The sequence below is a fragment of the Poecile atricapillus genome, chromosome 11 (genome assembly GCF_030490865.1).
Source record: "Poecile atricapillus isolate bPoeAtr1 chromosome 11, bPoeAtr1.hap1, whole genome shotgun sequence".
Taxonomy (NCBI): Eukaryota; Metazoa; Chordata; class Aves; order Passeriformes; family Paridae; genus Poecile; species Poecile atricapillus.
The window spans coordinates 19,302,803-19,327,540 of record NC_081259.1 but is presented as its reverse complement, the minus strand read 5'-3'; the positions used below and the strand labels follow the sequence as shown (position 1 = coordinate 19,327,540).

Sequence of the window (24,738 nt, the reverse complement as noted above, 5' to 3'; positions counted from 1 at the left end):
GGCCATGTTGTTCTTTCCTGGGCAGAGCTAAGGGTCAGGCAGCCCCTTGGCAGTGGGGTGTGGAACTGCTCCAGGAATCTTCATCTGTAGGAGAACTGCCATGCAAGTGATGGGGATAGAGAGCGCTGGTGGACAGCTGTGACTGAGCACATTAGTGTGTTTTGTGGATATGAGCTGTAAAAATCACAGAATCAGAGAATCCCAGCCTGGTTTAGGCTGGAAGGGACCTTAAAGCTCATCCAGTCTCACCACCTGCCACAGGCAGGGACACCTTCCACTGTCCCACCTGGCCTTGGACACTTCCAGGGATCCAGCTGCTCTGGGCACCCTGTGCCAGAGCCTGCCCACCCTCACAGCCAGAAATTCCTTCCCAATATCCCATCCATCCCTGCCCTCTGGCAGTGGGAGCCATTCCCTGTGTCCTGTCCCTCCATTCCTTGTCCCCATTCCCTCTCCAGCTCTCCTGGAGCCCCTTCAGGCCCTGGAAGGGGCTCTGAGCTCTCCCTGGAGCCTTCTCCTCTCCAGGTGAGCACCCCCAGCTCTCCCAGCCTGGCTCCAGAGCAGAGGGGCTCCAGCCCTGGAGCAGCTCCGTGGCTCCTCTGGACTCTCTGCAGCAGCTCCAGCTCCTCCCTGTGCTGGGGCAGCTCTGCAGGTGGGGTCTCACCTGAGGGAGCAGAGGGCAGAGTCCCCTCCCTTCACCTGCTGATGCAAAGCACCACTGTGCAGGGGCTGTGTCTAGATCAGGTCACTTTTAGAGGCCTGAAAGCTCTGAGCATGCAAGGATACCCTCTGGAGAGTGGGAAGGGAGCACAGCCCATGAAGGAGGAAGACAGATTGTCCAGAGCATAGAGGAGGAGTGTCTGGGGTGGAAAAGGCTCTCTGGGCACAGGACACACTCTCTTTGCACCCCATGCCCCAGAGAAGGGATTGGGTAGGTAAATTTTCCCACCTGGGTGTACGGAGCCTGTGAGAATGCTGGAGCTCAGAGTTCCTTCCCACATCTCCTGTGTCTGGCAGAAAAGGCAAAGCACTGAGGCAGGAATACCCCAAGCTTTCCCTGAAACCAGGGACTAAATCAGACTGCAGTAAGAAATTACTTCAATTTTTCTGTAATATTTTTTATATTTGATAATATCAGGAGTGACCTCCTGGTCAGATGTTTCAGGAAATTTAATTACCAGCTGTGAGAGGGGACCTTGCCTTCACCTTCCATCTTCCAGGCTTGCAGAAGCTGCCAGCTCATCAGTGGCACATGCAGCAGCACTGATGTTACCTGGGGGTCAGCAAGGGAAAGTTTCCCTAGGTCCTTTTTCTCCTGCTTGTATTCTGGTCAAACAGGGTTCACAAATCCCTGTTTGTACAGTCAGAAAATGCCCTTATTCCCTTCAATTATAATCCCAAACTGAAAAAAAAATTAATTGAGGCAGGTATTAAATTAGGCAAGTTTTGCTTGAGTAAATATTTACCATTTGGGAGCCTAATCTATTCACTTAATAATCTGCCCCTTTTTTATTTTTTATTATTGGTTTGCAAAAAAATAATAATGTCTGTTCCATTAGGAGCTGCTGCTGGCTTAAGAGGATTTCACTCCCATTTTATGGGTTGGATCAAAGAAAATTTATTCTTGCAACGGATTTAATGATTCTTAGCTAACATTGTCCTCCCAGCTGCAGTTGGACTGTAATAAAAAAACCCTTTAGCTTTTGTTAGACTTGCACATTCTTTGCTGCCAATAATGATTAATCTTTCCCCCTCCAAGACCATCTTATTACTCGGGTTTGACTTAGGAGCTGCCGTTCCCTCCGGAGCTTGGTCAGGGCTTTCTCCCGGCACAGCTCTGGAGCAGCACAGGTGTGACCTCAGTGCCTCCCTTGGCAGTCTGTCTTTGCCCCCTAATTGCTGGGCTGTGGCACTCCTCCACACAGCACAGCTGTCTTGGGGATGACAGGGAATTAATTTCAAGAGTTCCTGAGTACTTCCATGCATGGAAGGGCCCTTGGCATGCCAGCAGGGAGGGCTGGCTACAAACAGGGGTGAGGAGGGCAGCGCCCACTGCTCCCTGACCTTGGGCAAGTGTGAGGAACATGGATCCTCACCCCAAACCTGGCCACTGCTACCTCCCAGCTCTGCTCTTCCCTTTCCCACTGCTCCCAGGGGCACAGACCATATCCCAGTCATCCTCTTAAACCAGCAGGGAGGGATGGGGATGCTCCTGGAAGGCACAGGAGGAGGCTGAAAGCAGGGCTGCTCTAGGTAGATGTCTGGAGCATTCCAGCAGATGATTCTGGGACATTGCCCAACATGTGGGTCTGGAGCTTCATGCTGAGAAAATGTGTGGGTTAATTCCTGGCCATTTTGTCTGTGTTTTAAAGGTTTGTAGTAATAAAACCCCTGGGAAGAAGGGAAGAGATGATCCCTTTGCCATTAGCAGGACACAGGTGCTGACCAGCCTGTCACACCAGGCACAAGGGAATTTATGACAGATGAATTTGCTGTGCTGTGCCTTTGCCTTTGGATTTTTTGGGCAAGGTGTTCACACTGGAGATGTTGCATGAAGGAATCTCTTTGCCCTGGCTGTGCTGGTTGAATGAACAGAAGTGACCCTCAGAACCAACTGTTAAAATAGAAGTGGGAAAGGCTGCTCACTCACCAAAAGCTTTAAACACCTATTCCAAACTGTGGCTTCCCACCTCCAAAGGGGGTTTCTCAAGGCTTAGGGAGCACTGGGGTTTCTCTGCAGGTCACTGCTCCTCTGCAGGGACTGGAATCTGAAGGTGCTTTGTCACTGTGCCTGAGCCATGTGGGGTCAAGCAAAAATATCCTCAAAATTCAGGGCAAATTCATCAAGTCATTTTGAGCCAAGAAAACACACTCAGCACTCCTGTGGGATTACAGCTCCAGTCCTTTCTGACTTAGTTTAAAACAAAATTGCTCAAGTTTTCATTTTGAGGAGCCATTCCATTCAGAAACGTAACTGGCTGATGTTTTTAGAACTGCACAAAAGCTTCTGAAACCAAAACCAAACCAATTTTATTTGGGGTTGGCTGTGAAAAATGATTTTGGACTTGAATTTTTTTTTACTTCAACAAAGAAACCTGATGGTATTTTGTAATGGCTTGGCCTGACAAAGTTGGGGTATTTTTTCCCTCTGTTGTTTTTCTTTTAGCTCAGTCCTTGAAAGGTCCTGCAGATGCTGCTGACATTCCGGCTGGCTGAGATGTTTGTCTCTGCTGGGAGACCTCTCCATCCTCTTCCTGGTCAGGAAGGGGACACAGCTGGGCCCCAGAAGACCAACTGGGTGGAGGGTGAAGGTGCTGAGAGAGGAGTTGTTCTGTGTTTGAGAGTAAATGTGGATGAACATCCCTTACCCCACGCTGATGGAGCACTGCAGTGTCCCTGCCTGCCCTTCACACCAAAAGGGTGAGTTTGACCACTTCCTTTGTTTTAAAAATCATTGTACCTGTATTCATCGAATCACAGACTGCTTTTGGTTGGTAAAAATCATCTCATTCCACCCCCTGCCATGGGCAGGGACACTTTCCACTATCCCATGTTTCTCCAAGCCCCGTCCAACCTGGCCTTGGGCTCTTCCAGGGATGGGGCAGCCACAGCTTCTCTGGGCAGCCTGAGTTTGCCCACTTTCTTTTTTGCTTTTTTTAGTCAGTGTACCTGTGTTCCTTTCCAACCAGCAGGTCAGGGTTTGCCATATCATGTGTAGGGAGGATGTTTTCCCTGTCCTTGCTGCTCCAGCTGGCTGCCCATTCCTGTACCCCTCTGGGACTATTTCTGGGCTCACAGCACTTATCACCTTCCTCGAGTGGAGGCTGTGTTTTCTCACATCCTGCTCAAGTAACAAAACCAACCTTCCAGTGTGAAGGGGACTGATCCAGCGTGTTGGAGGTTTAACTCTTCCATGTCTTCCTCAGAGCCTTTCCTGCCCCGTGGCAGCCCCAGGGCTTGGGCAGTCACGCTGTGCCGGTCAGCTGGGTCATGGGTGTTCCAGCACTGGCGTGAGCACAGGCACTTCAAAGAACTTTCCACAGACAGGAAACAGGCAGATTAGAGGCACACTCTTTTATTTTATGCCAGCACGTTGCAATGTTCTTGCTGGCATTCCTGAGGCCCCATGTTTAACCATGAGCAGGAGGCACCACACACCGCATTTCTGAGGGATGAGAGTCACAAGGCTCTTCACACAGCCCAAGAGCCAAGCAGCTCCAGGGCTGGTTCCTTCAGGATGCTTCCTCTGGCAGCAGGGAACAGCTCAGCCTCCCCACCACAGGCATTGCTCAGGGCTGTCCCCTGTCCCCTTGCACCCCAGGGACAGACCACCTTCCTCAGAGCTCTGGGACACTGCTGAGGTAGCCAGGGCTCCTGACAGGCTGGGGGAGTGGGTGGTGCTGGGGTTTTGCTGCCTCTTCTTTTCTCTCATACCTTTGCACCCTTTCCAGATGTGCATCAGCTCCACTGCCTCCCACAGCAGTGCAGCAAACAGGAGCGGAGTTCTTCCCACTGGGAAGGGCACGCTCCAGCTGCTGTTCCTCCATGCTTTCTCCCCAGCAATGTAAACAGTTTACAGGGGACTTTGTAAACAGCAGATTTGTTTAGGATATTGTCTGCATTCCCTTCCCCTCTGTATTCCCTTATTCAGCAGCACAGGGAGGGCTGACCTGCCAGCTGTAGGGCTGGGGCTTGCCTGGTTAGAGGGAACGGTGGTGACAACCAAGAGGAAGGAGCTGTGTGCACTCCTGCATTCCCTGTGAGCCTGATGGATCGAGGGGACCATACACAAACACCGTGGCTGCGGGGAAATGTTTCTGCATCCAGCAGAGAGAGAAGCTGGCATGGGATGCCTTTGCAGGATGTGGTTGCATGGAAGACCAGAGTAAGCAGAAAGCCCCAGGGCACTGGGAGAAATCAGACACCTTCAAAGGCAGGAGCTTCATCCCAGAAAAGCACTGCCTATTAGAAAATCCTCAGAAAGTCGTTGACTTCCTTGGAAAGCTGATTGTCCACCTAGGGAAGGGAGGCTGTTAAATCAACTCGGTGGGAGTAACATCTGAGGATGTCTGTGCTCCCTTCAGAGCTCTTCACACAGGGATCCAGCCTGTGCTCACCTTCCCTCCTAACCCTTGGAAAGGAGCAGAGGAGGGAGAGGGCAATTTCCACCTCAGCTCCTGCACCTGACACAGTTCTCTGCCAAACTTCCCTCCCAGAAAACCATTAAACCTAATGTGCACACACAGCAGACAGGAGCAGTCTCAGGAGGGGGTGAGGAGAGCCTCAAGTAGAGGTTGACATGTGAAAAAGAGGGTCAGGAGTTGGGGGAGTAGCAAACAAAGGTTCAGAAGCAGTCAGGGAATGTTCCTCAAGCCCCAGATGTTTAGTGCAGCTGTGGGTGAGTTCAGTCTTCCCTCTGGTTTCAGTACACTTACTGTCTGTTGGGTTTTTTAAATTCTATCTTGTAAGTCTGAGCAGCTTAAATCTGTGACGGGCCCTGGAGCCACTGCCTCTGTACTCCAACATTCCCTGTGGACAGGAGGGATAACTGTTCCAGGCTGGGCAGTCAGGAGCTGACAGCAGATTGTTTGGCTTTTTGCTTGCCCACATTCCCTGCCAACCACAAGTTTGAGGTTTGAATTTAAACATCCTGGATAGAAAGGACAAGATCTCCAAATGACAGCTCCGGTTTGTTGCCAGGGAGGTTGTGCATCCAGGAGACACAAACAGCCCCACAAAGCCAAACACGAGGAGAAGCAATCTGACCCCATTTTCCATAGCATGGGCTTCCCAAGTACGGGGCTGCTGGACCCTGTACACATTATTAGGAAGAAAAGGCCAGCAAGTTTTTCCTGCTTTCCTCAGAGGCAGGGATGTGTGGCACAGACCCAGCCTGGCCCAGGAGCAATTGTGAGGGCTTCATTCTGGATGGCTTCTCAGGATGCTTTAAATGCCACATAAAAACCCTGTTTGTCTGTCTTTGGGGGATGTGGACAGTTGAGTGCTGTCCAGCAGAATCCTGTTGATTTTCTGGTGAGCTCTAACTGTAAATATTTGAACAAAAAATTATCTTGTGTTAACCTTAGAGAAATTTAATCTCTCTGTACATAGTGAAATCGGGCTTGAGTCACAAGTGGGAGTGGTAGCTTCATCCCCAGTGGATGTTCCTCTGCACTGGCACAGAAACCAGTGTGTTGCCCATCATGCATGGCACCTTGTTCATCAAGAGGGGCTCAAAAGGCAGCTGGAATTGCTGGGCAAGATGAAGATGCATTGGTAGAGGTTGATGTGGTTCTGAACAGGAAATCAAGAGGATTCCACGTTGTGTGGGATGACTGAGGTGGCTGGTGGAAGGCTTGGGGCTGTCAGGATTATTGATAGTTCCCAAATAATCAGTTTCCTTGCAGGGTCTGGATTTCGCCTGTAGCATGAGACCAGTTTTGGTATCAATCTCAGAGCTCAAGCAAATTTTCAGCTCTGCTTTAGGTAAAACCCCCCCTCTGCTCAGCTCAGCTCATTCACAAGCACTGTGCCCTCTTGGGGGGATGGAAGGGCTCAGTTCCCTCCTTTCTTCTCTTTGTCACAGTGTAGAAGAGACAGGAAGCTCCCTGGGAACCTCTGCCTTCACCTTCTGTCTGCCTAATTTATCCCTGGAACTCTGCTACGGCCTGGGATAGCGATACCAGACTTGCAGAGGGCAGGGCTGGGTCCAAGGGAAGGAAGAAGAGTACAAATTACCAAGGGGAGGCTAAGCAGATGTGTGGGTGGAGGGAGACAGCAGCAGTACCAAAGCAGAAGTGGGAAAAGTGGGAGTAATTGTCTATCCATGGGGAGCTGATGGGCATGAGGAGAGAACTCCCAGAGCCCTGCAGACTGTGCTGGACTCGGAGGGCACTGTCATTGTCTCAAGCTTTGATGTTCCAGCTGAGGAGCAGCTGACAGCTGCCCCTGCAGCCCTCAGGTGCCTTGAAATCATTTTCCTTGACAATCAGATTCCTTGGGTTGAAACATGTGGGAGCTCCCAGCATTCTCTCTGAACTCCCCCTGCTCGAGACAGGTCTGTTCCTTTTGTACCCATCCAAAGGGAGGGAGTGCAGGGCTGAGCTGTGCCTGGGATCCCATTGGGAAGGGAAATATCCTTGTGTGGTCCAGCTCAGCTCTGCTCCCGTTTCAGGCCTCGCTTGGGCGTAGCTGCTCCGTGTGAGGGTTGGGAGCTCATGTGCAGGCAGGAGCTCCAGCAGGCTCTGGCAATTCCCATTTAGGTTTGACCTTTTGCTGGATATTAAAGCCTTGCTGTGGCTCAGTAAGATGAACACTGCAGCAAACACAATTCCTCAAGATGAAATATCTCTCCAGAGGGTAATTCCAGCCTCATTTGAGGGTTGTTGGATTTTTTTTTTCCCTTTCCCGCTGAATCATTTATTCCTGGTGTCAGGAAGGTGCAGAATGACTTTCCCCACTGGCTTTCAGAGCTTCATTGATTCCTCAGCTCCCACTCAAATCTGCTGGAACAGCAGCCCTTTGCCTCTCCAATTTTCCCAGGAGGGGAATGGGGAAGGTAGAGTCTCAGAAGTGCAGGAGCTCTTCAGGGAACTCATTCACAATCTGGGGGAGATGCCATCATATTTTAAGCTCTGTAATCCAGAGGCAGTGTATTTACCTGTAGTTTTTTTGCCTTAAAAGCCTTCTCAGCACTCTGCTGTCTGCGTGGGGAAGGGAGCAGGACATATCCACTGTGGACCTTTGGCCCTTCCTGCTTTGTGGTTCTCTGTGAACCTGTTCACATGGGTTTGAATCCCTTCAGCAAAGGAAGGCAGTGTGCTCCCAAAATGCGTGTAGTGCACAAATCCAGTCAGTGCCTGGCTGCCAGGCAGCAGTGACTGAAGCCAGGCCTCTGCCTGTCAGCATCAATCCATTTGCAGCCCCGGCTCCGAGTTCACACCTTGCGCTCTCTGGTGCGGCTCCTTCTCCTTCTGGCACTCCTGGGAGACCGGGAAAGGCTCCTCTTCCACTTGGGGGTGGGGAGATGGGAGAATGAGAGGCAATGGAGCGAGACCTGGAGGAAAGAGGGTTCCAGAACCCTGGCCTTGGGCTGCCATCACACGGCTCTGGGATCGCCTGTGCGGCCAGGAGCAGCTGGAGCTGAGGGAGCTGAGTGCCTGTGAAGGGCAGGCTCCTGCTTGACCTCTCTCCAGAAGAGGAGCAAATAGAGCAGGACTTGCTGCCACGTGGAGCCCAGCCTTTCCTCAGGGCTCAATGGATCCCTGTGTCCAGCAAAGTTTGTCAGCAGGCGCTGGCTGTGGAGCCCAGAGCTTTGATTTAAGGAGTCTGAACTAAGCCCATTAGCACTTACACGATTCCCCTGCCAAGCAGTTGTAAATGTTTCTATTTGTTCTGCACTTGGCCTGGTTCCTCCTGTTTATTATCCGAAATGTACCCAGGACATGACCCTGCTCCCCTTCTCCAGCACTCCCTCTAATTCCATTTATTTTCTGCTGCTTCCCATGAACCCCTGTAACGTAAGTGCCATTCAAAGGACAGAGGGACAGAGAGAGGTGGATGCTCATGGAGGTGCTGTGCCCTCCTTGGGATCAGGCACTGGCACCAGTGGCAGTAGGAAGTGCAGAGGGATGCTGACAGGGAGCTGGGGGCTGGAAAATGATGGCAGAAGCTCAGAGCTGGCAGACATTTAAGTCACTCTTTATTGCGGTGCTGCACAGGAACAAAAAGGATCAATATTTATTAGTTGCAGAAAGCATAATTTTGCATGAAAGGCATTGATCAGCATGTCAGCCCAGACAATGTCATTACATCTTTATGATTTGGTCAACATCCCTCTAGGAATTAGGACACTGTTTCCTTAGATAGACAGAGCTGGGAGCTGAAGGGAGGGTCCAGCATGGTGCTGTGGTCAGAGCAGGGCACAGCAGGTGTGTTTGGTGTCATAGGATGGGCTGAGGTGCTCTGGTCCTCTGCCTCACTGTTCTGTGTGCTCAGTTTGTCACTGAGGTCTAAGGGCCACCAAGAGAAATTCCCTGTCTCAGAGTCAGGGCCTAATATTTTTGTCCTCTTTCCCAGTGAGTTAAGCTGCGTGTGTGAAAGCGCCCCCATAAGTAACAGTGCGCAATTATTGGCATTTTGGCAGTGGCTTGGAGGAGGCAGAGGAGCTCTGTGACAGCCTTCAGTGAGGTGGAGGTGTGTTGGAGAGCTTCAGGTGGAAGTAGGAAGACGAGGATGATGGAAGTTGTTGCAGTTTCACAGCAACAAAGGACACAAAGCCAAAGGGAAGAAGCTTCTGGAGCTGCGCTGTGGGAAATGGCTGCTGTTCAAATCCTGCCTTTTCCATCCCTGTGCTGGCCCCAGCAGAGACACAGGAGCACAAAGATGGGCCTGGAAGCAGCAGGCCCTGTGGTTTTTCAGAACACCTGAGTCAGGACTCTGGGGTCAGAATTCCCAGCAGTGCCATGGATTCCCTCAGGGCAAGCCACAAACCAGCCACATACACAGCAGCTGCAGAGCTTGGCTTCCAGTTGGATACCAAAATAATCAGCTCCACAAAAACAGCCTGCTCCAGCCACTAGGAGCACAGTGTCTGCTCAGAAAAACCCTGAAAGAGTCCTCATGGGAGCAAGGAATTCTTCCAGCCTCCAGCACTGTGCTGGATGTGAGCCAGGAAAACATGCCCCTGGCATGGTAAAAAGATCCTGACGGGTTCACAGGCTGGTTGTGAGTCAGTCTAGGTGTTTGTAGATAAAAGTTCATCATCAAGTGAAGATGAGTGGCTCTGTCTGGCTCTCTGAATGATGAATGAGGTGTTGTTCTGTACAATCAGAAGGAACCTTTGTGTGAATCCCGAAATACAGTTTTGGAGACAGCTGTTCCTGCCTAACCTGACAGGCAGCCCTTTAGTCAGCGGGAGAAGCTGCTGAAGAGGTGGCACAGTCGGGTTTGAAGTGCCTGCAGCCCACCTGCATTGCAGGGGTTTGTGCATCCCTGGCAGAGGGAGCAGGAGGCTGAGGGACCCCTCCAGCTGCAGCCATCAGCTCCAGCATCACCATGATGCTCCAGAGAGTCTGGGGGTACTGTACTGGTGTAGGTGGGTCAGTGGGCCTGGGTGGGGGCTCAGGGATGTGTTCCATGCAGGAATATTGGGAAGGGAGGAGTTTTCAGCCCCACTTTTGCTTTGCTGGTTGGAATGCCCAGAGCAGGCAGCTTTGCCTCATGGAGTCTCAGTGAGAGAACCATTAATTTTGTATTAGGACATAAAAACTGTTTGAGCTGAACAGACCAATAGAACTTTCAGCCCTTTATCCTGTCTCCACCAGAAGCCAAGCCGGATGCCTTAAAGGAAGGCATAAAAATCCCATCATGCCCATAATTGTACAACACTCCCCTGTGAGGGGAGATTCCCCCCTGACCCCAGCTGGCAGCAGCTCCTACCCCAGAGCAGGAGAGGCAAGAGCTGCTCTGATTGTCACTGGATCTGGAGTCCCTGCAGATGCTGTTCTTGTGCACATAAATGTCCAATCCTGTGGTGAAACTTTCTAATTCTGGTTGTTATAGTGTTTTTTTCTTTTGATATCCTGGTAAGGAGCTGATAGTCTTGGATGGTCTGCTGCAGGCTGCTCTTAGGAGAGTAGAAGAGGAGCTTTGCCCCTTCCCCATGCCAGTGCCTGCCCCTTATTGAACTCTGGAATTAATTTCAAAGTGTCCAGGACCAGACTGGACAGCACTTGGAGCAAACTGGTCCAGTGGAAGGTGTCCCTGTCCCTGGCAGGGGGGGAACTGGATGAGCTCTGAGGTCCCTTCCAACCCAACCCCTGTGGGAGTGTGTGATTAACTCTCCCTTGGCCTGACCCCATCGTGCTGGGGAGGAGCAGCACTGCCCATGGCCATGGCTCTGTGGGCTTTTGGCTCAGGTGTTGCTTTACAAGCAGCCACGTATGAAAGGTAGGTTTCTTTGCCTATGGATATTCCTTAGAGAGGGATTGTGGAGCTAATCAGAGACTGATTGATCCATGGCAGGGTACAACCTCAATCTTTGGGGGATAGAAGCACTTTGTAGTCTGGCAGGGCCCTCTCAATCCTCTTCCTTGGACATCCCAGCCACGTCTCTTGCTGTGAGTGCCAGGTGGAGCTGCTGGGATGCTGAGCAGGTGCTGTGTGACAGAGGCTGGAGCTGCTGGAGACCAGGATGGTGGCACACTGTGATGTTTGGGAAGAGAGCTTGACATGGCTTCAATGAGAATTGTTTCACTAGATTTTTGCTAACTAAGTAAAAACTTAGATTTTCACCCATGGAAGAAGACCAGCTCCCAAATAGCTACCTTTAGGATGAGATACCCATCCTAGAGACCACCTCTTCCACTGGCCTGGCATCCCCAGCCCCCCCATCCCTGGGGATGGGAGAAATTAAGCTGAGGACTACCCCTGAAGGAGCAGCAAAGGTGTGTTTGCCTGCTGGCAGAGCAGGAGAGGGGAATGGGGCAGGAGGGCAGGTCTGGGCGTGCACAAGGGGAGGAGGTGACATTGCCTGTGGTAATTGGACCATTAAATCTCACAAAGGCACCGACACTTACACTGCGTGGCTCAGGGAAATAGCAATCGTAGCTCTCTGCAACCATTTTCATGCTTATCCCGTGCTTTATCCCATTGTTCAGACTCCAGGTTAAATTGTCCTCAACCCAGAGTTCACTGGCCAGGTACGTCTGCAGAGATGTGCAGGCAGCACCGAGGGGTAATTTTTGGCTCAGAAATCCGTTTGTAAATGTCTCTCAAATGTCTGCTCCTGTTCCCTTTACCTTCTCTTTGCCATCCCTTCCACATCCAGAAATTTCCGCATTGGAGGGAGCCATCCCAGTCCTCTGGTCAATCCTCCTTTATTCTGCTCTGCTTGTCCTAAGTCCAAAGAATGCCAGAACTGCCTGATACAGTCACAAAACTGGCTTCAAATCCTTCTAGTTTGCAGAACTGCTTTAACTGTCTTTATTTACTGTAGGTCTGGGGAGGAGGGGTTTAATCCTTTAGCCGCATTCTCAGACACTTCAGCTGTGGGAGCCCAAAATGCCATTTTTGCAGTAACAAAAGTGGAATTTTGCATGCAGACACAGGGCCCCAGGAGCTGGGGACTGAAGAACACTCTGTTTCTGAAGGCTTTGTAGTAAACTTGTGCTCTGGGTGTTTTGGGGCTCCCAAGGCTGATCCTGGATAATATCTTTATAGGTTCTTAATTCACCAGCTCTAATCCATGGAGCACATCAGACCCACCCCCCTGCCCCAGATTGTTGTTTGGATGGTAAAGTGCAGGCAGGAGATTTGACCGAGGCTGCTGAGATCCCTGAATTGGGTTTGTGGTGCTGGGTGTCCCTGGCCAGGGACAAAGCCCTGCTGCTGTGTTTGGTCACTGATGCTGTTCAGTTCTGGAGTGTTCAGGGGGTGACTGTGCTCATTGCTGGGGTGCTGGCATGAGTCTTAGGGCTAAGGCACTCAAGGTCAGAGATTAAAACCAAAAGCTAAGAGAATTTTACCTGTGTCTTGGGTTTTACAGCAGAAAACCCTTTCTCAGTCTTGTGTCTGGCCAGGCAGGGGATTGCATAATGCTGCAGATGTTCCAGCTGTGCTGCTGAAGTGCTGGGTCTTGCTTCTGTCTTGATTTACTCTGGGCTTTGGTAGAAAGATGATTTATAGGTTATCTGGCACAGTCACATAGGTGACAGCAGGACAGGAGCATGACCCTCTGCCCAGCAGGAGAGGGTTGGAGTGGGGCAGAAAGAGACCCCAGAGTGTGGGACACAGAGCTGTGGCACATCGGGCTCAGGGCTGGGCAGGAGGCATGCCTGGAGCTCCTTGGGGAATGTGACCTGGGATGTTTGTGACTCCCAGTAATTCATCCCCTTCCTGGGGCTGTCTGAGCTCCATTAAGACTATCCAGAGATGTCTGGGTATATTTATTTTCCTCTTTTTTCCCTTTGATGCCTTCTTCCTTACTGTGGGAGGCTCCTGCAGCTCGGGGTTACCCTTCTCTGTCTGGGCTGGCCAGGGCTCCCTTGGTGAGCAGGTATTAATGGCAGGGGAGGGCAGGACCTGTGATAACTCAGCCTGGCAGCCCCAGCAGCACCGAGCTGATGGAATGGTCTTTGGAGACCCAGAGAGCTTCAGTCAGCACTTCTGCCTGAAAAGAGTTGTTGTGAAAGGGTGAAGGAAAGTCACCCCAAATCCCAGGATACAGGGTTCTTCCTTTGGGAGGGTGTGACTGGATTGCTACCAGCAGTGTGGTTTCATTTTAAAATTCATTTGAACAGAGAATTAAAGAAGAGAATGGATTTTCTCTCTGCCAAGGATTTATACACACCCAGTCTCACCCAGGTCCTCCCACCCCTTCTCTGAGCCCCAGGCAGAGTTTTAGGGCTGGTTGTGGCTCAGTTTCCTGCAGCTTGAGCAGGGAGTTGGGCTCTGGCTTCCCCAAATTTAAACGGGGGACTCTGTGGCCAAAGCACAGTCTGGAGCACATTCTGTGGTGGCCCAGTGTGACTGCAGAAACCTCCTCCTCTGTTCTTCCAGTGGTGCTGATGTCACGGTGCCATCCTATTCCCTGCAGATGGTTTTCATCACCCTCCCATTAAGCCAAGCCAGCCTGTTAGCTCATGTCCCAGGACCCAGAATTGTGAACCAGATCAGCTGGTCCAGCTGCAACACCCAGTGGGCTGTTGCAAAATGCTCATTTCCTCATGTCCTATCAGCCTGGAATTATTCCAGGACACCATAGGGGTAGGAAGCACCTTTAGTTTGTGAGCAGGGTTGTCACTTATCCCTGTTGCTCATATTTTCATATCCCCTACACAGTGATGAGCCAGCTCAGTGCCCAGGAGGGTCATCCCAGCACCTGTTCCTACCAACTTGGGACACCTTGTCACCCCTGTGCACGTGGAGGTGATTTCTGATGTCCACTGTCTGCTCTAGGGTGTTCCAGGAATCTCAGCTCCCTGTGCCACTGCCTTGCAGCCCCAGTGCTTGGTCCCAGCTGGGAGGGGGTGGTGTGGGGCTGGCAGGGTGGGAGCCAGGACTGGCAGCTGGCCGGGCAACAGAACCACTGCAGGCATCACACTGGCCTTGGCCTCAGTCAAATATTTTCTGTCACTGATCCTTATGAGTTCTGTGGCATCCCCAAATGAGGCACAGGGGATTACAGAGCAGCCAGCTTTCCTTCAAAGCTTGACCTTGGCATCAGGCTGGTAGCAGCATAGCAAGGGAGAGAGATGAGTTAGCTGGCAGCCTGCCTGTGTGTGCCAAGGGGTCTTTAAAGCCTCAAAGGATGCATTAGTTTGATGTCAGAGGCTTTGTTTGCGGCATTCCCTGGCATAATCCTCCTCCTTCTGCATGTGTGTGTACGTGGATTTCCTGCCTGCATCCCTGATGCTCCTCCATGCTGTGTCTGAAGAGCTCGGCTGGGCAGCATGGACAGCTCCAGTGAGACAGATGGAGATGGATCCAGGCCTCTGTGGGGACAGCTGCAGCCCTGACAGTCCCCTCTGGTCATGCACCTGTTAGGAGCTATACTTAGCATGGGAAAACTTTCCAGAAAAGAGAAAGCAGGGCAGAAGTGGGGAGGCAGAAAGGCTGGGGATTTGGCCTCATTCTCCTCAGCAGGTCCCAAAGCTCCAAAACTGCCTCTCAGTAACAGCATCCAAAAATGCTGATCAGGTGAGAGCATCTGAGGCCTGCTGGCACTGTCTGGGGACGGCCTGAGTGAGTGACGGCTTCTGAACTCCTGTGTGGGCTGCCAGCGAGTGCTGCGTGTTTGTCCTGACAGCCCTAGTGATCCTGAGCACTCGGAGCTGCCATCTGGAGCTGCGGGGGATCCTGGAGCAGCCACACGCCAGGGCTCCCACTGCAGAGCCCTGTGTCCATCACAGCTCACCCAGGGCTGCTGCAGCTCCTCTCCCTGCTCCTGGCTGCCTGTGCTCCAGCCTGGCTGCCACACTCAGCCCTGAGCACTGCCAGCTGCCCATGGAGCTCAGGGTGGGTGGATGGATGATGGATGGATGATGGATGGATGAAGGACAGGTAGATGGATGATGGATGGATGGATGATGGATGGATGGATGATGGATGGATGGATGATGGATGGATGATGGATGGATGGATGATGGATGGATGATGGATGATGGATGGATGATGGATGGAGGATGGATGATGGATGATGGATGATGGATGGATGGATGATGGATGGATGATGGATGGATGGATGGATGATGGATGATGGATGGATGATGGATGGATGATGGATGGATGGATGGATGATGGATGATGGATGATGGATGGATGATGGATGATGGATGGATGGATGATGGATGATGGATGGATGGATGATGGATGGATGATGGATGGATGGATGATGGATGGATGGATGGATGGATGGATGGATGGATGGATGATGGATGATGGATGGATGAAGGACAGGTAGATGGATGATGGATGATGGATGGATGATGGATGGATGATGGATGGATGATGGATGGATGGATGATGGATGGATGATGGATGGATGATGGATGGATGATGGATGGATGATGGATGGATGGATGATGGATGATGGATGATGGATGGATGATGGATGGATGGATGGATGGATGGATGGATGATGGATGGATGATGGATGGATGGATGATGGATGGATGATGGATGGATGGATGGATGGATGATGGATGATGGATGGATGGATGGATGGATGGATGATGGATGGATGATGGATGGATGATGGATGGATGATGGATGGATGATGGATGATGGATGGATGGATGGATGGATGGATGATGGATGATGGATGGATGGATGGATGATGGATGATGGATGGATGGATGGATGATGGATGGATGATGGATGGATGATGGATGGATGGATGATGGATGATGGATGGATGGATGGATGGATGATGGATGGATGATGGATGGATGATGGATGGATGATGGATGGATGATGGATGATGGATGGATGATGGATGGATGGATGGTGGATGATGGATGGATGGTGGATGGATGGATGGATGATGGATGGATGATGGATGGATGATGGATGGATGGATGGATGATGGATGGATGATGGATGGATGATGGATGGATGGTGGATGGATGGATGGATGATGGATGATGGATGGATGGATGGATGATGGATGGATGATGGATGGATGATGGATGGATGGATGATGGATGGATGATGGATGATGGATGGATGGATGATGGATGGATGGATGGATGATGGATGGATGGATGATGGTTGGTAGATGGACAGATGGATGGATGGATGATGGATGGATGGTGATGGATTGATGATGGATGATGGACAGGTAGATGGACAGATGGACGGATGGATGTTTTAGGGAACCTCCTGTTGGTGCTGGGCAGGGCTCTCTGTGAGGAGACAGGATTCTCCTCTGATAAGTGAAGAGCCCTAAGTTAGGTGCTCACAGCCTCATGACAAATGAATGTGCCTTTTTCCCCTTCTTGCAGCAGGGGCTCCTCGGCAGCCTGGCACAGACAGCAGGTCCAGGTGGGTTTTAAGGCCACGTTTTCTTTGTGTTCTTTTACCTTTTGTAAATGTTGAGCTGCATTTTCAGTGCCCAAGTATGGGGAATAAAACAGAGAGTAGAACAGAACTGATAAAGGAGCCTGATATCTCAGGCCTGATGGAGCAGAAACCGTGGGAGAGAGGGACACAGATAAGTGCTCCCTGGGCAATAAGTGACCAAGAAACACGTTGTGAAACTTTGTGATAAGATGTTACCAGGTGGAGCATGTCATGAAGAATGTGTACCCAGTGGGAAATTGTTACCAAAAATCAAGCCCTATATAAGTGCCATACAAGTAAAACCCTATAGAAATGCCTTGCATACTCAATAAAATTGTCTTCTGATCTTGAGCTGGATGTTCCCGTCTCTCAGTCGTTGATACCCAAGTGTCCTGTTGGCACAGCAGGTACCCAGTGGCCGTCTCTGCTGTGTCATGACTGCAGCCTCTCTGTCCCACCCTCATCTTCATCTCTGGAGAGTGACTTCCCTTTCCTGGAGCTCCAGCTGGTGAGGAGTGAAACCCTATCCATGCTTGGTGATGGTGGGAAGCTTTGGATGGAAGAGAATCCGGCGTGGTAGGATGCCTCTGGAGCAGCAGGTGCTGCTGACAGGTGGCATCTCCTCCCTGGAAGGACAATGTCCCTCTCCAGCTGCTCCCTGCTCTGCCTGATCCATGGCCTGCCCAATACCTGCTCCCCAATTAGCATTCCAGGAGTTTATGGCCACCTCAGCTGGTGCTTAGTGAGGGGATTTGCTGTACTCAGATGAAAAATGTAACAGGCACTTTAAACTGCCCTGTAGCTAAACTGAGCTGAGTTTTCCAATCCCTGCAGCTCTCAGCTCTGCTCCTCTGCCCTCTTAGCAAGAGGCAAGGAAACTGTTAGGTTGCACTTAGGAGCCACCTAAACATCTACTACTACCTAAACATCCACCTAAACATCCTGAGTGATGCTCTTGGTCAGTGCTTCCCTGGCCTCAGGAGCAAGGTCTGGGTGTGAAATCAGGAAAGGAAGAGAGAATACAGTTTATCATGCCAGCAATGTCTCTAGGTGATAGGATAAATCCATGGTATTCCCAACTGCCTCATCAAGATCTTTGTGGCACTGGAACTATTTGCATTTGCATGCCTGTGCAGAAATGTGAATAGGAACATCTTACACTTTCCAGGTGCTTGAGCCCTGATGGTAGCAGTGCCAGCTCTGGTGCCCCAGGATTGGTTTCTGTGCCATCAGAGGTGAGGAAATGCTCATCTCTTTCCAGTGACCACTTACAGCTTTTTCCTTTTAAAACTGAGAAAATCCTTGTCACCTTTCCTAGTGTTTCTGTGCAGTGTGAGGAAGTGATCACAGAGAGAATCATACCTATTTCTGCTTGGGAGTGGGAGAAACAGGAGATCATTCCTCATCTCAGGCCTGGGCTTGGATTGAATGAACCTGGTAATCTGGGATAACTGAATAACCTGTAGAGTACTTGCCAGGTGCTTAACCCCTCTTCGTATGCCAGGAAGGCTTTCTTGGAACTGGAGACACTGGCCAACATAAATTGCTTCTGTCAATGTGCTTTATTGGACTACATCAAAGCAGAATCGATAGAGAGTTAAAAAAACCCCTAACAAAATGGGCTTTCTAAGGCAGAGCATGTCATAAACAGACAGGAGTGCTGTGCAGGTCAGGTTTCACCTGGCAGCCAGGGAAACAGGGGGGTTCTGGCTCTGTCAGGGGTGATTCATTGCCCTGGAATATTTCAGGGGAGGGGAAGCGTCCAGGAGTTGTTAACACACAACTGCTGCAAGGAGAGGGGCTCTGGGTGGGTTGGGTTTGTGCCTCCAACTTGGCTGTCACAGATTTATACTGATATCATCTCTATCAGTATAAGTTATCTGTTTCCATTTAACCTGGATGAAAGCTCGAGTGTGAATATTGCATTCTAAGGTTGCTGGAACTTGTTAATAATTTAGAATAATCAAGTCAAATTAATTCACTCTTAAAATCGAGCTTATTTGCATTGGCTGGTCTGGTTTTTTGTGACAGATCTCTCTGCAGGCATATGTTTGTGTAAGCTTTTTTGTGTGTGCTCGTGAGTATTTGTGTGCATACGTAATTTCCTTCTCCATCTCACAACCAACAGAGGCTGAGCTGGATTTAAATGTTGTGCAGGAATAATGTGAAGAAGGTCCACCCCAAAGTGGAGCTGAATAGCTGAGGTATAAATCCACAGGGAAAAATGGGGTTTGTAATGGAAATGCTGCCTCGTTTTAAATTATAGCCGGGCATCTGTGAGGCTGAAATTCCTGCTGCAGCATCCAGACGGTGCCTCAAGCTGGCTGCACGTTCCCAGAAATGAAGAACCCCCCCAGCCTACCTGCAGCCTGACCTTTGTGCTGACACTGCCGTGCAGCTTTTGTGCTGCACAGGGCGGCTGCGAGCGCACGGTGACAGATTGCTGCTGACAGGGAAAGGCTCCTCCAGCTGCATTTCTCTGCAGCCCCTGCCGTATATCCAGGGGCTTGTTAGAGGAACAACAGCACCAGCCAATAACCAGTTGGTCTAAGCCCCTGGGACACACCGTATGGCCCACACTCTGCTTCCTAAGCTGTGAGTGTGGAGTAAATTCAGCTGCCGTAGCGCTTGCAGCCCCCGTGTTACACAGCGAAGGAACACACGCGGGCGTGCGTCTGTCTGTGGCAGAGCCTGTACCTATAAATAACAGTGTTTGTGTGTGTGTGTGCATATTTATGTGTCTGTGTATTTATTGGGGGTGAGGCTGGTTGTAGCGCAGCCCAGAAAATGGAAATCCTTTTGTGCAAATCTGCTTCCACAGAGGCAAGGAGAGCCAGGAGAGCAGGGGTGATGAATTAGCCCTGAACCGCGATGACAGTCCTTTTTTTTAAGTCAAAACAATTTCAGGGAAAGGGTCTCCAAAAAAAGGTCCAGTTTCAGGAGGTAGCACAATTGAATTTCTGGTTCCTGGCTGCCTGCCTGGAGGGCCTCTTGTCACTTCTACTTTCTTCCAACAAGGCAGAAGGCGGAATTGACAGCAGCCTTCCCGCCAGGCTGTTAGGGAAGCAGGGAAGCCAGATGCTTTGCCTCCCTGCTCCCTCCCCTTGTGCGGCCCGAGAGCCAGAGAGTTAAGTTGCTTAACTCTTCCATTCTCCCTCTGTTCCTGGTCTGACCCAGTGGGGATCCTGAGGAACAAAATGCCTGGGAGTGGGCACAAAGGGTCCTCGTTCCCAAGGGTGGGAGTGTGTGTGTGTGTGTGTGTCACAGTAAAGTACCTTTATGCTTTATATAGAACATGAAAATTAGATTTTTATACAGAAAAATTCTGCAGAGAGTCACATGGTGGGAATAGGCTGATACAGGAGCTTCTCCCCCCAGTAAACCCAGGGCAAATAATAAGACTTCAGAGCTTCCAGCCCAAACCCACCTCTAAACTCTCCCTCAGCCCCTGCTATATATATCACTGCATGTAGGTGAGAGCTAGAATATTCCTGTAATTTCTCCAGCAAGGACAGTATGCTCAGCCTTCTCTTTTCTTTGTGTAGAATTATAATCTTTAGATGTTAAGGGATGTGGAAGGTTTCGGTTGCCGTTGAATTAACATTTCTATATGCATCATTTCACTAGATAATTTGCTGACTCTAAATTTTTTGTGCAGTCAAATTGCCTGGCTGTTTTAACATTTGTCCAACACCACTTTTAAGTGGTAGTTAAATGAAGTGGAGAATGGAGCCCTTGCTTTAGACTCAGGGCTGGAGCAGGGTGAGGGTCTCCTGTATGGTTTTTTTGCGACAGCACCTGCTCTGTGCCAGGGGTTGTGCATTTCCAGCACTCACAACCCACAGAGCCCTTTTGAGTCTGCCCACAGCTGCAAAATGGGGTGACAAAGTGGTAGTGGATGGCCAGGAACTGACACCCCCCAAGTTCATCTCATTGCCAAAACCTCGGTATAGTGGTTAAGGTAGACAACCCTTCTCCTTTTCTACTAAGGACAAGAGGAAAAGGCCTCAGGCTCTGCCAGGGGAGCTTCAGGCTGGACATCAGAAGGAATTCCTTCATGGAAAGGTTGGTCAGACATTGGAATGGGCTGCCCAGGGAGGTGGTAGAGTTGTCGTCCCTGGAGGTGTCCAAGGAGTGCCTGGACATGGCACCCTGTGCTCTGGGCTGGTGACAAGGTGGGCATCAGTCATAGGTGGGACTTGATTGTCTTGGAGGGCTTTTCCAACCTCATTGATTCTGTGAAATAGCTCCAAATGGGACCAAACCAGGGCCTTGAAGGGAAAATTGTACCAGGGGAGGTTTAGAACATGTATTAGGAAAGATTTCTTCACAGAAAGGGTGGTCAGACATTGGAACAGGAAAGTGGTGGAGCCACCAGCCCTGGAAGCATTCAAAAAAATATGTGCATATGGCACCTGAGGACATGGTTTAGTGGTGACCGTGGTGGTGGTGCTGGGTGGAGCACAGCTGGTGGACTTGGTGCTCACAGAGGTCTTTCCCAGCCTCAGTGGCTCTGTGGTTCTGTTTCTGAAGTTCACCTGCACTGACACTGCCAGGCTGTGGGCAAATGGCTCTGCACCCTGGGGGCTCTGCTGGGAACCATCCAGGTACCTCCAAAAGCAGGGAAATCTTGGTATTTCCATAAAAGCCATACAGCTCTTCTCCTCCTGTGTGCCTCTTTATGTCTCTCCATACCCAGGAGCTGGAGCTCTGTGCTTGTACACTCCTCCCTCGTGCCAGCAGTCCCCAGGTCCCTGTGCCACCTTCCCCAGGCAGGGAGGATGGTGATGGAGCAGGCATTCCTCTGGGTTTGGCATGCTCAGCTCAGACAGGAGGGAACACCAGCCTCAGGCAAACCACAAACATTTGTCACCTGCAGCAAGGCAAAAAGTGTTGCCCAGAACAGTCTTTGGAAATATTTTAATTACCCCTGGCAATCAACAAACTTGAGGTAAAGATCACAAGTGGAGACAAAGTCTAAGGGGAATTTTATGCTTGGAGTCAAATTTCAGCAATGTTTTTGAAGCATTTCTAATTGGGATGCTTTAAGAGCCATCCCCAAACCTCCATGAATCCAAACAGTTCTGATGTACGTGGGAAGCAAATCAGTCATGCAGGTCTAGCAGAGCACTGAGAGCTGGAGCAACACGGGGCTTCTGAAAGAGCCAGCCTGACCACCGAGGTCTTTCTGTGCAGCTTTACAGTCAGAAAACTTTTTTTAATGGACTGGAAATCAGAAAAGGAAATTTTTTTTTTTTTTTTGTTTCTCCAGGCTTGGAAGATGAGCGTGCATCTGCCCAACAGCTTTCAGAGCGAGCCATCCCTGGCAGCCAAAGCAGATTCTCTGTGCCTGCTTCCAAGCAGCACGAGATGAAACAACTGGTGGCAGAGTGGGGTGTCTCTACAGTCCTAGCCATGAAGAGAGGTGATTATTCCTCCCTCCTAATTCCACTTCCCATACGGAAATTATCCTGTGCTAGAGGCGTGCACCTTCCTCTGTTCTGTCAATGCACACTGCTAGGAAGATTTATTTCAGTAATAATGTCTTAGCGGTGAAACTTAACAAAAATGAGGGGCCAAGTTTATTAATTATATATTTTGCAGTTAATTAAAGATAATATTTAACAGAAGTAATTGCAGGCGTCTGCATTGATGGCACAATTAATTTCCAGTAATAAACGGGTTGTGTGTCCCTTTGTCGGACTGATCAGAAACAAACCCTGCCTTGTGCTAAACCCCTCTTATCTCTTTCCATTTGCAGGGGATGAAACATCCTGGAGCAGCACAGGGAAGAGGCTGGAGCTGGGCTGCTTTCTCCACAGCTGTAGAATTACGGTGAAATGGGGACTCTGTTCGTGTTTCATTGGCTTCTCTGAGGAAAACAGCGACCATGAGTTGAGACAGAGCCTTGGGGTGGGTGCAGGTCCCACCACCAGCTCTGCCAGCTCCCTCAGCTGGGCCTGCTTCCCTCCAGCCCATCCTGCCTCACAGCCCCAGCTCTGGGAGGCAGGAAAGCTTTGTTCCACAGGGCTCAGCTCTTTCACCCCTCAAGCTGCTCCTAAGCAGTCTCTTCCATTTGTGCTGAAATGCTGTGTAGGAGCACTTGTCACTCATCTCAGCTTGCATTCAGCATGTTCCCAGAACCTGGGCATGGATGTAGATGAGCTGTCCATGTGGGAACTTGCTGGGCTCTCAGAGCACCTGCTCCTTTGGGATCTGACACAAAGGGTGCCCCCCATGTGCCCTGAGGTCTGTGCAGTGGGAAAGTTTATTCTGCACTATCACTGGCAGTGTTTCCATTCTCCTAACACCTTTCAAACAGCTTGGTAGGTTCTACCTTGTGCAGGTGTCCATCTCCCATTATCTTCCTCCTACCTGAGGTACACACAGAGCCTGTGACACACAGCTGAGTGATTTTTATTCCCTCCACTTGAGGGAAGTAGCTTACAATGTTTTAAACTGGTCCTCTGTGACTGACTCATGCCACCTATTTCTGAAACACAGCCAGTAAGGTAAGAGAAGATTTAGAAAAGTTAACGATGTCCAGATCTGTTTAGGACAGGAATGGAGCCCAAAAGTTGAATTAAATACTGTAAAGAACCAAGCCCAGCATAGCTGCCCAACACAAAGCCATGCTGTAAGAGTGTGATGTTCCTTCCTGCTGCCTTTTTTATTTGTTATAGAAACTGTCTGTGCAGTTGGTGGGTTCTCCCCAGAGGGCAAAGCTGCTCTAAGAGCTCTGCACACCTCCAGGCAAGGTTCTTCCTATGGAGGAGGTGATGGGAGCTGGTCAAGGAGGTACTTTTCCAAAGGCATGCCACAGGGATCAGGGGCCAGTCCAGCCTTTTTCATTAATGAGGTGAAAGATGGGGTAAGCAGCCTGTGGATGACATGGAGGGTGAAAAGAAGAGGGAACCATGCCAAGGGCCAGGTCCCAGGTTCCATCCTGGCCAAACTAAGCAGGGCTGGGCTGTGTCTGCCATGGGCTCAGGCTTCACATTGGCCTGGTTTTGTGAGTAAAAGCAAAGAGCTGGGGCTGAGCCTGGGCAGCCCGAGCAGCAGGCTGGGTTTGTGAGGGCAGCTTTGAGCTGAGCTTTGGCTCTGCTCTAAACCCCAGGTTTTCTGCAGGCCCATCTTGTAAATATTTAAACACAGGAGTAGTAGACCCTGCAAGTCTGTGTGAGGATTTGCAGGCAGGGAGGGGAGCAGAGTGGGTGTGAGCTGCATGTCTCACGTGTCTGCACCCGTATGTGCAGTCTCCCAGTGCCTTCCAGAGAGATTTTAATCCAGAGAGCTCTGACAGCCTTTCAGGCATCAATCACCCGGTGCTGCAACACCCCTGCAAGGTCAGGCAGTGTGATCAGCCTCCCTCAGAGCAGCGTTTTGTGCCTCAGCGAGGAGGGATGGGCAGAGGGAGAGCGGCTCTGGAGTGTGTGATGAGATTTCCTGCAATCACAGCTTTCCAGATTCCTAGAGCCAGGGATGGGATCCAGGTCTCCTGGAGCCCTGCTCCCTGCCCTGACCACTGAAAACACTTCCTCTCCACAGAAACCTCACCGTGAAACCACCCACCGGAGCAGGGCTTTGGAGTTTGGCAGGCAGAGCACGGGCTCGGCTCTCCCCAGTCCGCAGGCGCATTTTTGGGGTTGTGTGTTTACTGAAATCTTGGCTTTGCTGGTCTGCAGAGAATAAAAGTTGATTGTTGAGCAGCCAGGGCTCGGCGTCGCCCTGCCTGTACGTGTAAATAGCCTGCCCAGCCAGGCCAGGCCAGGGGGGATGGCTGGGGGGCCACAGCCTGCTCGTGTGAGGAGCCTTGTCTCTGCTCTGTGCTAAACACGTCTCTGGTTACCTGCTCTCACTGGAGCTTTTCTGGCTCCTCCAATCCTTTCCTTGGCTGCTCTGGCTGCAGGGCCTTGTGATAAAGCTGGATTTATTTATTTAATAATAAAACTTAAAGAGAGGGTTGTTTTCCAGGCAGTGGCTGTCTCTGTGGAGCCAGGTCATGATGGGGTTAGTGTGGAGGGAAGCAGGGCTGCTTGGGGAGCTTGAGATCTGCCAATCCCACTATTCCTTCTGTTCCATAGCCTTCTCCAGTAACCACTTCCTCCTGCACTGGCAGGAAAGTTTATGGCGCTGTGCAGGCTGTCCAGACCTTGCCACTTCCATCTCTCCCAG

General features: G+C 50.7%; 1 long non-coding RNA gene across 1 annotated transcript; it reads left to right on the top strand.

The window, feature by feature from the left end:
• Positions 1 to 3,223: 3,223 nt before the first annotated feature.
• On the top strand, positions 3,224 to 24,481 carry LOC131583113 (uncharacterized). The gene is made up of 3 exons (XR_009278448.1): positions 3,224 to 3,420; positions 21,836 to 21,988; positions 22,325 to 24,481. It is a non-coding gene; the product is annotated as an uncharacterized LOC131583113 (long non-coding RNA).
• The last annotated feature ends 257 nt before the right edge of the window (positions 24,482 to 24,738 follow it).